General features: G+C 25.6%; 1 protein-coding gene across 2 annotated transcripts in view; it reads right to left on the minus strand.

Annotated features, from left to right (window-relative positions):
• The window catches only part of LOC122508888, a 122,145-nt gene that overhangs the window by 100,347 nt on the left and 7,415 nt on the right, over positions 1-14,383 (minus strand). Inside the window, exon 2 of one of the 2 annotated variants that reach the window (XM_043622546.1) lies at positions 13,123-13,237. The gene's annotated coding sequence lies outside the window, so the exon portion shown is untranslated. Of the gene's footprint in view, positions 1-10,856; positions 11,370-13,122; positions 13,238-14,383 lie in introns of those variants that run through there. The other variant, XM_043622547.1, reaches the window with a different exon arrangement.

The raw sequence follows: 14,383 nt of genomic DNA on the forward strand, positions 1-14,383 counted from the left end.
TGAATTGGTACGGATAGAAGGTTCGGAAGTTCAATACAGTTTCACGAATTCAGGAAAATTGCATCATGGCTCCAATTCGTATTTGTCACAAAGCGGGATTCACGAAAGCTCTTTGTGAATTCTTTTTAATTCATTTCAATTAGTTTTCGTTTACTGGGAACTTTTCTCTTCAACATTTTTTCATGAAAACTCAATTTTCGAAGTTATAGTCTCTTAAATGGTCAAAAAAACTAAAAAAATCTTAAAATAACACTGAAAATCGAATTTTTTGAAAGGGGCCGTCCATAAACCACGTGGACACATTTGTGGGGCGGGGGGGGGGGTGAATCAAAAGTCCACGTTTGTCCACGAAGGGGAGGGGGGGTGTTAAAGCAAATGTCAACGTAGACATATAATCAAAGATATTTCCAAAAAAGTTATCTTAAGCTTAATCAGAATGATCATAAGTTTCAGTTAATCAATTTCCCTGACAATTTACTGATATTAAAATTAATTTTCCTGACAAAATTCTTTTTACAGGAAAATATGAATGTTTACGGAAAATGAGTAACATTTATGATTTTAATTATTTTTTAAAATGACAATTATAACCCTTCCTAAATTCAATTATTTTCTACAATTTCCACCCAGTAAAAAAAAAGTATTGGAAGAGAGCGAATAGTATTGTCGGTGAGTTTCTGCCAATACGGTTTTCACGCGAAAACATATTGGCAGAAACTCACCGCCAATACTATTCGCTCTCTTCCAATACTTTTTTTTACTGGGCAAGTAAACCTTCGTCTTTGAATCAATTAATTTAAATAATTTTCCGAAAGTTCTTCTAAAATTCTGTTATATTTTAAAATTATTTTTGAATTTGATTGATAAATTTTAATTAAAAATTTTTAACATGATTGTTTCCTCTAAAATGTTAAAAATAATTTCAAAATGTTATTTTTTTGTATATATTTGAATTTTTGAAAATATGTAATTGAGAATATTGAATTTTAAAAAATTAGAAGCTAATTTTCATTAATTTTCATTTTTAAATTTACCTTTAAAGATTTTTTATTCTACAAAAATTGTAACGAAAGACTTAAAATAAATTAATTATTTTCAATTAAATTTTACAAAATTTCAACTATTCAAAAAGATTTGTTTATACAGGGTGGCCATTTTTTTGTAAAAAAAAATTCACGGTCATTTCCCGGTCATAAATTATTTTTCCCGGTCATAAATAATAACTCTGAAAATAAATTATTCCATGAAAGATTGAAAGAATTTCCTGATTTTTAGACAAAACTTTGACTTTTTCCTAAAACCTAAAAATATTTTAGTTTACTCTAAAAATAATTTTGAACTTAAATAGATTTTTTGAAATAAATATTTAATTATTATCCATTATTTTTCCATATAGTAGGTATTCAAATTTAAAAAAAATTCAAATTTTAAATCCTTTAAATTTGAATAATTTTTAAGAATTGCTACTGTAACTTATTAACAATTATTTTCAAAATTTCAATTCAATTATATTCTAGAAATAACTAAAATATTTCTAAAATATACTTGTTTACAAGACAATTTCATGAAATTTTGAATAATTTAAAAATTTTTCAATTAAATATTAGGTACATATTTAAAAACATAACTAATTTGAAAAAAATGTGAATAAAAATATTTTTAAAAACTGACTTATTCAGAATTTTTAATTAAAATCTTTTAAAATTCAACTTTTCTAAAACTTAAAATTGAAATTTTTTAAAATTCAATCTATAGGGGAGACTGGGGCGAAAAGTTAAATTTTGCATAAATGATTTTTTTTAGACAATATAATCCGCTTAGATGTAAATATTTATACATCAATATTGTAGGGCAACTTGTCCCCTACAACTTTCAATAAAAAAGTTTCTGATATTTTCGCATACAATACATGTTTTGTCCTTTTTTGAAAAGTTTGTTTTTTTTAACTTTTCGCCCCATGCTAGGGCGAAAAGTTAAATGGCTGGGGCAAAAAGTTAAATTCTATTTTTAGCCTACTAAAACTATTTTCTGATAGGTGTTAAGTAGTAGATAAGTTAAAGTATACGTAAACAAGTAATTTCGTTAATAAAAGATCTTTGTTTACTTAACAAAAGCTTTAGAATAGTTATAAAGTTAATAAATTGAAATTTCAAAAAAAAAAATTTTTTTTTGGTTTATTTCACGTGAGCGGTCTTGTTTTTTGATAAACTACTTGCCTAATGTCAAATAAATCATTTTTAAACAAATAAACCCAAAAAAACGAAAAATAAAAAAAAATTTTTTAATAACATGTAAAAATACATTTAACTTTTCGCCCCACCCATTATTTAACTTTTCGCCCCAGGGTGCCTTTTTGGCTTTAACAACAAATATAAAAAATCTGACTAAAGATATTTAGCAAATACCTTTAGGTATCTCTTCAGGGGACCCAAATAATGAAGTAAAAAAATCGCCGTGAAAATAAATGCAAAAAATATACTTAAAAGTTGATATTTTCTTTTACGAAAAAATTTTCAAAAGAAGGGTGAAAAAAAATTTAAATATGGACACCACAAAAATTAGCAGAATGTTACATAACTCCGGACATTTATTTAGGGTGATAACACCCTTCTATAATTAAAATTGCAATGCTCTAACTATTTCCGTTCGAAGGATAATGAATTTTAACTGTTTTCACAATTTAACTTTTCGCCCCAGTCTCCCCTAATAATGATTAATTTAACATTCTAAAATACAGAAAAGTTTGCTTATCAATAATTGCAAAAAAAATTAATTGATATTAATGCAAAATACGATTTTTTAAAAATTTATTTTCTAAAAAAAGAACTTTTATTTATTTTTATATACATTATTTATTATTCTAAAATTAATTTTTATAAATTTCGTATCACTTTTGTTCTAATTAGTTCAAATTTTTAATAATTCTTATTTGTTTTGTTATAATATTATTGCAAAAAAATTTTTAAATTGATTTATTTTTCACTATTCTATACAATGTGAAATTTTTTCTCATTGAAATTTTTTTGACAAGTTTAATTAAAATTATATTTTGTTTAATTATTGTTAGAAATAAAAAGAATTTAAAATTAAATTTAATATTTTCTTTTTCTAAATCTGTTACGTTGGACAGCAAAATTCATAATTTTCTTATAAATTCTAGAAATTGAATATTTTTATAGTACTTTTTATAAAATTCTGTGACAAAATATAAATAGATTTTATAGAAGATCGTTCAATCTTTTTTAATGAAATATAGTTAATACCTAAGTCTTGAAATAAATATTTTTATTTTTTCTCACAAAATAATGTGTGTTTTTAAAAAAAATCCAAAATCCCGGTCAAGTTCAAAATTCATTGTCATTTCCCGGTTTTCCCGGTTTCCCGGTCCAGCGGCCACCCTGATTATAGCTATTTTTCACATTATAAAAATCAAAATAACTTGTATTTTTTTTTTACTAAAAACAGTGGTATTTTGTCGCAATTATTTTAAATGAGTCGAAAAATGTCACAATTTTCTTAATTTCCCCGACAAAATTTTTTCCTGACATTTCCCTTACTTTACTGACATTCTTGCTTTGAAATATGTTCAAAAATAATCTTTTTTATTTTTTAACATACAGGAGTAAAAAAAACTTATTTTTTTAATTTGCAATATCCACGTGGACAATTGTATAGGGGGGAGGGGGTTTGACAAATGTCCACGACTGTCCACAACGGGGGGCGGGGGGGTCAAAAATTTGTGAAAAATTGTCCACGTGGTTTATGGACGGCCCCAAAGGAATAAAAGTCAGTTAACTGATTTTGACATATTCTCACCCTAAATTACTCGAAAAACATAATTGTACACAAAAAAGTCGTAATTTTCGGAAAAACCACTCTCTATTTATATTTTTTGTGCGCTTTTTTGAAAAAAATTCAATATTCCGACTCCATCATCTCCGACATTATTGCATATGCGATTTTGCTACCAGAGACTTTTTTCTCGGTTTTGCATCATCTACAACTTTGCTGTTGACAACTTTTTGCTAAACCCTAAACTTTTCGAGTTATTTCCAAAAAACTAATTTTTATTACATTCTCATCACATGAGAAAGTATTAGTTTTGGTCGAAAATTGACTTTTGATAATTTTATGAAATCTTTACGTTTTGAGGTCCCCTGAACCCGAAAAACATGGTCCGGCGAGTCCGTCTGTCTGTGTTTCTGTCTGTCTGTCTGTCTGTATGTATGTATGTATGTCTGTCTGTAGACCAAAATGTTGTTGACACAATTACTTTTAAAAATCTTATCTGATCGTTTTTAAATTTAACACACTTAAAGTTGGTGTAAAAATGAACGTTAAGTTCGTTAACCAGCCATTTTCGTTGAAAACTACAAAAACTACGTTAGTTTCAAAATTTTTAAAACTCAATTTTTTCAAATTTCAGAATTTTTAACTTTATATTATTTTAGATTAGGAAAATACAAACAACTTTTCTCTACAACATTTTTTTTAAAAAACTTTTTTTTTTTTTTTTAAGTTTTTGGGCTCAACCAGTTCTACTGTGTTAAAAAAATTTATTGTTTTTTAAAATCTTAAAACTTTTATAAATATCTGTTGTTTAGAATATATAAAGTAAAACTTTTAACTGTTTTTTTAAATTTAAAATTTTTTGTTTGCATTAGAACAGAATACTACATCATTTAGAAAAATAATTAATAACTTAAAATGCGTTTACAGTAAATTAATGAAATTTACACTGACTACACATAGTAGTTTACTCTTTCAAATGAAAATATTTTCATGATTGTAAATTTAAAAATTTCATATTTTTAATAATAATTTTATAAACAATTTGAATTTTTTATATGTTTTACCTCTCGAATTGTATTGAATCTCATAAGAAGTATACTATGTAGTTATTATTATTTTATTATTTTTCTTATCTAAAGCGCCCAAAAACTAGTGTTATTTTTAAGTTTTGCAAATAATTAAGATGTTCATAAAAACATAAAGATATTTTATGATTTAATCAATTTGAGCAGCAGTTTATACAAATAATTGTTATTGACAGATGAAGGGCTGGCTGCAATAAGGGGACGAACGCGTGGTTGACAGGAATAATACTAGTCAAGTAGCAGTGAGCGGCTTAAGGCTTGTCACTGTTACCCGACTTGTATTTTTAAAATATTGTAGCTTCTTCAACAACCCATATTTCTGCGAAAATATTTAGTAGTTAAAATAATTTCTCATTTTCGATCAGCAAGAACAAAAATTTGCATTTAAGTTCACTTAATCTCGCAATTATCAGCAAGCAAAAATATCTGATGAGAATGTAATCCTTAAAGTCGTAGTAACTTTAAGAAAAAATAATTCCTTGAAACATATAATAGAAAAAAGGAAAAGAACGCAAATAATGCACAACGGTCGTGGATGACTGCGAGCGAAGCGAGCTATTTGCTCGCGAAGCGCGCAACAATCCTCGGAGCGCGAAGCGCGACGACCAAAATTCGCGCGCCCCTAGGCGCGCTGAAACTTGCGAGCCTCCCGCGCGAAGCGCGGACGAGAATGTGTCCGCCCGAAGGGCGGGCAGATTTTTTAATGTACTTTTTAATCTCAATATTAAATTAAAACAACACATACTACTAAAAATATTTAATAAAATTAATTTTTCTTACATAAATCTGGCACCACTTCAAATGAATTTCCAAGATACAGCCTCCCTAATATTGGCAAATGGTTGTGAGGTGTTAGCAACGTAAATACATTTTGGAAACGCCCTTTTGCTGGACAGAGTTGTGATTTTTTAAACTTGCATACGAAATATCTGTAATTTTTTAAAAACAAACTCAAAAAATATTGAAAGGTTTGATTGCAATAAAATTTAATTAATGAACTTAAAGCGGTTTAAAAATTGTCAGCACTATTAACTTTCATATAAAGACACATGAATAGAAATTCAATTTTACAATCGAAGAAAAAGTGGCGTCATGTACTGCAAGTTCAGAATTAAAATTTTTATTTAAAAGCAATTGAATCGTGAATTTCGAAAAGGGCTCAACTCCTTTTTTTTAATTTTACAGGAGACACCAAAAACTGTTTATTTGAAATAATAGCTTTGATTAAAAGAATCCATCTTTATTTTGCAATAAGTAGACAATATTCTACATGAGAAAATGATAAAAGAATTAAACTTAATAACAGTGAGTTTGAGAAAATTGATATTATAATTGTCAGAGTTGAGCTCTTTTTGAAATTCATAAAAAAAATAAAATCGTTTTAATCACAGAACTATATTAATTAAATGTTTTACTGTTGAAAAACAATTTATTTATTTATTAAATTTTAAAATGTATTTAATTTTGTTGTAACTCAACAATTTATCATTAGGTTATAAAACAAACAATCTTAGGTTAAAAGTCAAAGAAAACATAATTTAATACACTTTTCTCTGCTAAAAATACCTCAAATGAAATTTTCCTTTTAAGAAAACGTCAATGGATATATAACATGCAGAAAATGTAGAAAAGTGAAATTTGAGAAAAATCCGAATTGAGGCCTTTTGGAAATTCACGATTGAATTATATATTTAATACTTACATCGTATCATTTGAAGTGCGGCGATTGATAATGTACAGATGGCTACCATACATGTGTTCATTTACAGGATTTTGTAGTCTTTAAGCCATTTTGTATTCCACAAATTAAAAAACACTTACATATATATTAACAAAGAAACAGTAAAATGTTTCTTAATGAATACCCATATATCTATAAGAGAAGCAAATTCACGATGGCTATGAATACGTTATTCATAGAAAAAAAGAATCGGTAACGTAAGTATTACTTTATATTGTTTACATTGAATTATGCTATTAAAATAAAGGATATGTAAAATGTAATTTCAGAATTGATTCAATCTAACCTATAAATTTTCAGGTACAAAACAAAGTTGTTTTTAATAAAAGTTTACACATTAATAATTAATTTTAGAATTTGCAGTAATGAAAGTAATTGTAAATTAAATAATTTTATATATTCATGTTAATTTTGTCTTCAAGTTTTTCAGATATTACGTTTGTAAATATTACAAAAGTGGAAAATGTAAAGCGCGTGCGATTTCCAAAGATGATAATGATTTTACATTGCGCAAAAATCACACACATGGAGTTGACAATCAAAAAATTAAAGAAAAATTGTTTAAACGTGAATTGTATCGGGTTGTAGTCAACTCAAATGAAACATACAGAAAGTGCTATGACACAGTTCGCAGTTCGTAAGTTTTAATCCATTTTAAAAACAAAATTATTTATTATCATTTGCCAACCCAGCAAACATTGTTACATAACAGTTATGTAACAGTTATGTCACAGAATATCACACGTGATATAACATGATATGAACATGTGACACGAAATGTCGTAACATGAGGGTCACAGTTACATAATTGTTACAAGAAGGGTGATATAACAATTATGTTGCAGCGTGATATTTAATTATTATATCACAGTTATGTAAATATGTTACATAATTAGAAGAATTTGATACATAATTGTTATATCACACTTATATCACGTTGTGACTTATTATTATATCACAGTTATGTAAATATGTTACATAATTGTTATATCACACTTATATCACGTTGTGACTTATTATTATATCACAATTATGAGATTCTGTTACATAATTTGATGAGCTTGTTATATAATTGTAACATCACTATTATGACCTACGTGAAAATTATTGTTATTATTTTTATTCAATAGATAATAACAAATGCCATTTGACATGGTAATATCCAAAAATAATTTTAGTAAAAAACTGATTTATTAATTAGTACATTTTTTAAACTTGATTTTTTTACAGATCTTTAATATTATTTATAAACATGTTCACAAGTTTATTTTATTCACATTTCACAACACTTATATACAGATTAAATAGTAATTTTATTATTTTACATAACGCTTAGAATGAAAAATATCCGCTCGCATGTGGGATCGAACTCACGTCCCCCCGCCCTTGACGACCCGACGCAACGCATTTAAACCGCACGGCCACTGAAGGCTGGATGAGAATTCTCCTAATCTACTATATCAACTGCAGTGCCGTATATTCTGTTACTTACTGTTATGTAACTATTACGTAACAAAGACAAACTTGTGATTTTTTATTTGTAATATACGATTAACGTGTTAATAAAAATATCTACCACACATTAGTCACAGTGTTCAGTAACAATTCTGTAACATTTACGTAACAATGTTACACACATATAAGTAACAATTTTGTAGCATTTACATAACAATGTCACACACATGTGAGTAACAAAAAGAAACGATTACAATTATACTAATCGGGATTACAAATTTTTATTTTATTCTGAAAATTCTATTTTTCTTCACATAAAATTTGAGAGTTATAAACTTTAAATTAATTTTAAATAAATTTGTTCAAATAAAAATTTTTCTTTATTAATTTCTGACAACTTTTTACAAAAAAAATTAAGATATTTTTTAAATTTTTAATAGACAAACTTTTCAGAGTACGTTAAAAAATTTTAAATAAAATTAAAAGTGAGTGATATATTAAATATCGTAAAATGTTCCAAAAGTCGGCTTCTTCACCCCACTTTACTTTTACGTACTTCTTTAAAAGTTTTGGACATTAATAATTATAATAAATAATACTGATAATAATTATTAATAATAATTTATTGTAAATTAATAAACTTAAACAGTTAAACTAGATTTATAATAAAAAATATTTATTCGAAACAATAATTATAAAATAGTGTTTCATGTTACATAACAGTTATGTAACAATTACATAATTTTATTGCGTAACAGAGAGACTACAATTTTACGTAACAATTTTGTAACGACAGTTACAGAACATTGTTACTTTTATGTTACATAAAAATTACATAACAGTTACGTAATTTAGCTCTTATTACTACAGAAATGTTACGTAACAGTTACAGAACATGTTTGCTATTTAAATAATTTGTTTTTAAATATTTTAGTTGTAATAAAGACTTAAAATGTCAGTTATTTATATTGACGGTTGTTACTTTTTTGTATTTTCATTTAAAAAATTGCAAACATAGCCTACAATTTTTTGCTTCTAAGTTCCCTTTCTTCAAATCGCGTCACATATAATTAATAAAAATGTAAAATATAATTTTTTAATTTTTAAATAATAAACTATAAAAATACATTATCATTATATTCACGATAGTAAAAATGAATATATATATATATATATAATATTAATTCTGTTTATAAGGTTTAATCTCTTCATTGGATTAGTTGTGAATATTGGAATAAATAAATTTATTATTTAATATAGTATTCTCTAAATATTCAAATTAAAATTTGCTTTGTTATGTTAACCTTAGGAACTAAAGCAAAAATTTCTTTTTAAAAAGAATAAGCAATTGCTTTGCGTGTATTGCTTTTGTTTTTAGGAAAAAATTGCCTATGTAAAAAACACATTCTGCCTATTATTTATTTAAGTGCAGTTTAAAAAAATGTATCACATTGTTGTATAATACGTATGTTATGAAACTATGTTACTGTTATATCACGTCCCAGTAACAGTGTTAATATTTCATTATATAATAGTTACATAATAATATTGTCACAGTGTGATATAATAATGTGACCTACTTTAGTAATTATAACAAAATTATGTATTTATTATGTCACACAGTTTCGTAACAGTTATGTAACAATTAGAGAACGATGCAATAAGACAAAAATTATTACTCTGTGATGTAATGAATATATCACACAGTTATATAATAGTTATTTGAAAAAATTATGTAACTGTTATATCACCATCCAGTAACAGTGTTATATAACAGTGTTACTATCTCATTATATAATGGTTACATAATAATATTGTCACAGTGTGATATAATAATGTAACCTACTTTATTAATTATAACAAAATTATGTATCTGTTATGTCACACAGTTTCGTAACAGTTATGTAACAATTAGAGAACAATCTAACAAGACAAAAATTATCACTCTGTGATGTAATGAATATATCACACAGTTATATAATAGTTATTTAAAAAAATTATGTAACTATTATATCACCATTCAGTAACAGTGTTATATAATATTGTTACTATCTCATTATGTAGTTGTTACATAACAATATTGTCACAGTGAGACATAACAAGGTGCTTTATTTGTTATGTAACACTTACGTAACGTGTTTGCTGGGAAATTTCTATTTATACCTTTTTATTTTTTGATAGTAAATCTTAATAATATCCCAATTTCGGTATTGTATATTTAAAATTTTATTTCTTAATCTACTTAAGCATAAAGAAGAGAATAAATCTGTATTCTATAGTTATTGTTAGATATGAATTTTAATTATTTGATAATAATTTAATAAATCTTATTACACAAAAAATTCACTTTATTTAATTGAAAATTTACTTTTCTAAATTAAAGAAAGAATTGAAATTATAGTCAATTATCCTAAGGAAACGTATTTGCACTTCGGAAATAAAATATTTTAAGGTAGTGGATACTTTTCTTAAATAGTTCTCGTGTCAACCATTCCGATTAAACGGTATTTATTCAAATATAAAGAAAAGAAAAAAATATTTTGTTATAGGTGCAAGACTTTAAATGAAACACTTTTATTTGTAATTTAAGTAATGTATATATATATATTATTATTAGTCAATGTTTATGTTTAATCAATATACAAGATATTATTTTATAAATTTGTTATCAATTGTCAATTACAAAAATAAGGATATATTCCTTACACAATAATATGTAAAAACAAACTGATTGTATGAACGAGTAAAATGTGTTGTGTGTAAGACAAAGTTCAACAACTCACCAGTACAATTTTATTATGTGTAACTTAATTCCGACAAATCTCAGTTTACTTCCTCAGGTAGATCGTTTGGTATACACCTGTTAGAGATTACTCTTTTCCAATTTTATTTCCTTGGTCTCCTTTTTATCCAGATATTAATTCTTTTAAATATATTTATATCATTCAAAAATTCCACTATTAAAAGAAATTCCTTTTTCTCTGTTCACTGATCATATATATAATAAAATTGAACAAATATTTTAAAAACTCGGGTTCACCGGACTTAAAATTTTATCCAACTGATATACTTTATTTACGTTTTAATCTCACTCTATTTTTTTATTAATCACTTTAAATACCAATTTAAATTGCGTCCAATAATATTAAAGAAATGAACTCAAAATCTCGATTCAAAGAAAATGTGAATAACTTCAGAAACTTTATGAAAAATATATTTTATATATAATAAAAGAAACTCAATTCCCAAAAAACAACAAAGTCAATATACACAACTTTGTTGCGGGAGGACTCAAGTCAAACTCAATCGTTAATCGGCTCAAGTCTTGGATCACACCCTGAATTTCGTTAAATTATTAATAGTGGGGATACTATTACACATAGCTCATTGAACTACTTGTTGCGAGGCAAGCTTTTTGCAAGCTTGCAAATTCCTTAAATGGCATAGCATGAGTTCAATGATTTCTCACCACAGTAGTTTCACTTGTATATGTGTCTTTTATTTAAAATATTTGACATCAATACATCTGAGTTTTTCGATGAAAAACAAGCTCTTTGGAAACTGTAATTCATTTTGAAATATGGGTGTTGTCCGTGACTTTCGCAATAATTTTATAAAATTGACATATCTAAATAATAATGAAACCAAGGAAGTTTAATGAGAGTTACTAATTTAATAGAATTGAAATTAATAATCTTGTAACGATGATAGGTTGTTTTGTCTGCCCTTTTAGTGTTTGTTGTATATGTGTACTTAACCTAATTACAAGATTCCCAATTTTAATGAGGCTATATAATATAAATAATTTTTAATTAATAAAAAAAATTAAAAATAGTTACGATGTCATACGTAACAGTTATATTATTTAATTTAAAATTATCTTTAAATTTTCAAAATATACAAGGCTCGAATTAGTTCTGTAAACTTGCTTAAAGTTCGTAAAAGTCAATTTTGTTTAGAAAAAAAGGTCCGTAAAATCCGTAATTTTTATAGAAAAAAGACGAAAAGTTCGTTAATTGCATGATATAATTTAAAGATTTTTAGAGGAATTACAAATGATTGCAAAAATTCAATTACTTTCAAAATTAAAAAAATTCTTATCAGAAATTCAATTATTTTTAAAGATTTAATAAAATTCTACGCAAACCTTTAATTACATTCATAAAATTATAAAACTCTCACAGGAATTTAATTATTTAAATTTTTTTTTATAAATTTCGTCGCAATTATTCGATTATTTTCATAAATAATGATAGCGTGGATTTTTTGAAATCCTAATTGAATTTTGAAATTAATTTCTTTAAAACAGTTTAATTGAATTTTGTTTATATTCAACATTTTTAATTTCTAATATATATTTAATTGAAGAATTTACTAATAATTAAAATTTCGTAAAATTGAATATTACAATTAAATGGATTTAAAAATTGTCAAAAAACTTTTTAGAGAATTATGAAAATAATGTCAATTTAAAGAAGAATTTTAGTGTAAAATTGTTTTAAAAAATAATTGAATGATTTTATCACTCGGTCATCTTTATTAATTGTTATGAAACATGAAGAAATGAAATTAAAAATAAAATCTTTATGTTTTATAGTTATGAAAAATTTAATTTATAGTTTTACGTAAAATTTTCTCCTATTTCAATCGGACTGGTTATATTTTTGACAGTAATTTTTTATTTTTAATCCATAAAGTCAAGTACTATACGCTCCATTACAAAATTTGAAGGAATCTGCATCAAGTAAGTTTTTTAGCATTTAAAATTTACTGATAGAAAGAGACATTTTTTATAATTTAACATTTTTAGTGAATAATGAATAATATAATAATAATTTGACAAATTTAAAAGAGTGTAATAAATGTAAAGTAATTAATCCTTTTTCCATGAAAATTTGTTTTATCGTAAATAATTTATAATTAAAGCAAAATAGAAAATTTTATACATTAAAAATGTTCATTACTAACATACATACATATATTAATAAGAATTATATTTAATGTTAAGACCATTCCTTTCGTCTGGGTGTTAATGGTGTGCAAACTTACGAGCTCTTATGTTGCTGTTTTGAGGGTTTAAAGAGACTGTTTCCAAATTTGACTGTAGTTGAAGCAATGAGTGACTATGAAACAGCTTTAAGAACAGCATTACGACAAAGCTTTCCTGGAATCGAAATGAATGCGTGTTTATTTCATTATGTACAGGTATTTATTATTGTTTTCACCTAATAAAAATTTATATATTTAATAAGAAAAATATTAATATATGGCTTATATAAAGAAAATTTTATCAAAAAACAATATATTTGAAAATATATTTAAAAAATTTCAAATACTCACCATTTTTTAGAACGTATTATATATATATACTAGCTGCGATACCCGTCTTCGACGGGTTATTAGTTATTGTTATTCCTACCTATATATTAATAGCTACGATACCCGTCTTCGACGTGTTTCTTAGTATTTTTAAAGTTTTCCATATTGAGTATTGATTAGTATTTAACCAACTACATTTAAACTAATTTTCTTGATGATTATTAATATTAATTAATGAAGAAGAAAACGAAATTTTAAGGAAAGTAAAAAGATAATGTTTAGAATTTTTAAAATCGCTCTAAGTGTGAAAACCATCATGGCTTAATAACGGCCCACTACTGGCAAAGTTGTCACCTAGTCTTGGCCGATATTATTGGGACGACTCTTGTGGTGTTAATTACGGTTGGACGTCGGCAGACGTTAATGGCCCAATATTGACTGACATTACTTACCCAGAATTGGCAAAATACAAAAACTAATATAAATTATTACATTTTTTATTAATTAACTAATTAATTTATCATATTTATACGTCTTTTATTTCACTTTGCTACTCTGACGTGAAGTCAAGAAAGCTTAATGGTTTTATAAGCTACACTATTTATCGATTATCGATATTGTGATATTATTATGGCGAGGTACGTCCCAATATTGGCAATTGTATTTTGACATCATAGCAGATACAAAATTTTTGCTATTAATGTGCCATTACTGAGCCGAGCAACGTCCCAATATTCTGAAACTGAAATTACCAACGTTTATTCGACGAAAATTTTTACTTTAGCTAATTGCTTATTTTAATATTAACAGCCCTTTAAAAAAATTACGAAAGGATCACGGATTTCCCGAAATTCCTGGAAATTCAACTAAATTATTGTTTCCTCGCCTCGCAAGCATTTTTTTCTCTTAATAATCAGAAGCCATTTAAAAAAATTGCAAAAGGATTCAAGGCGAGGAAAGTAGTGATTTTTATTTTTTTGTCACGGATTTC

Source organism: Leptopilina heterotoma, unplaced genomic scaffold (genome assembly GCF_015476425.1).
Source record: "Leptopilina heterotoma isolate Lh14 unplaced genomic scaffold, ASM1547642v1 Lhet_58, whole genome shotgun sequence".
Taxonomy (NCBI): Eukaryota; Metazoa; Arthropoda; class Insecta; order Hymenoptera; family Figitidae; genus Leptopilina; species Leptopilina heterotoma.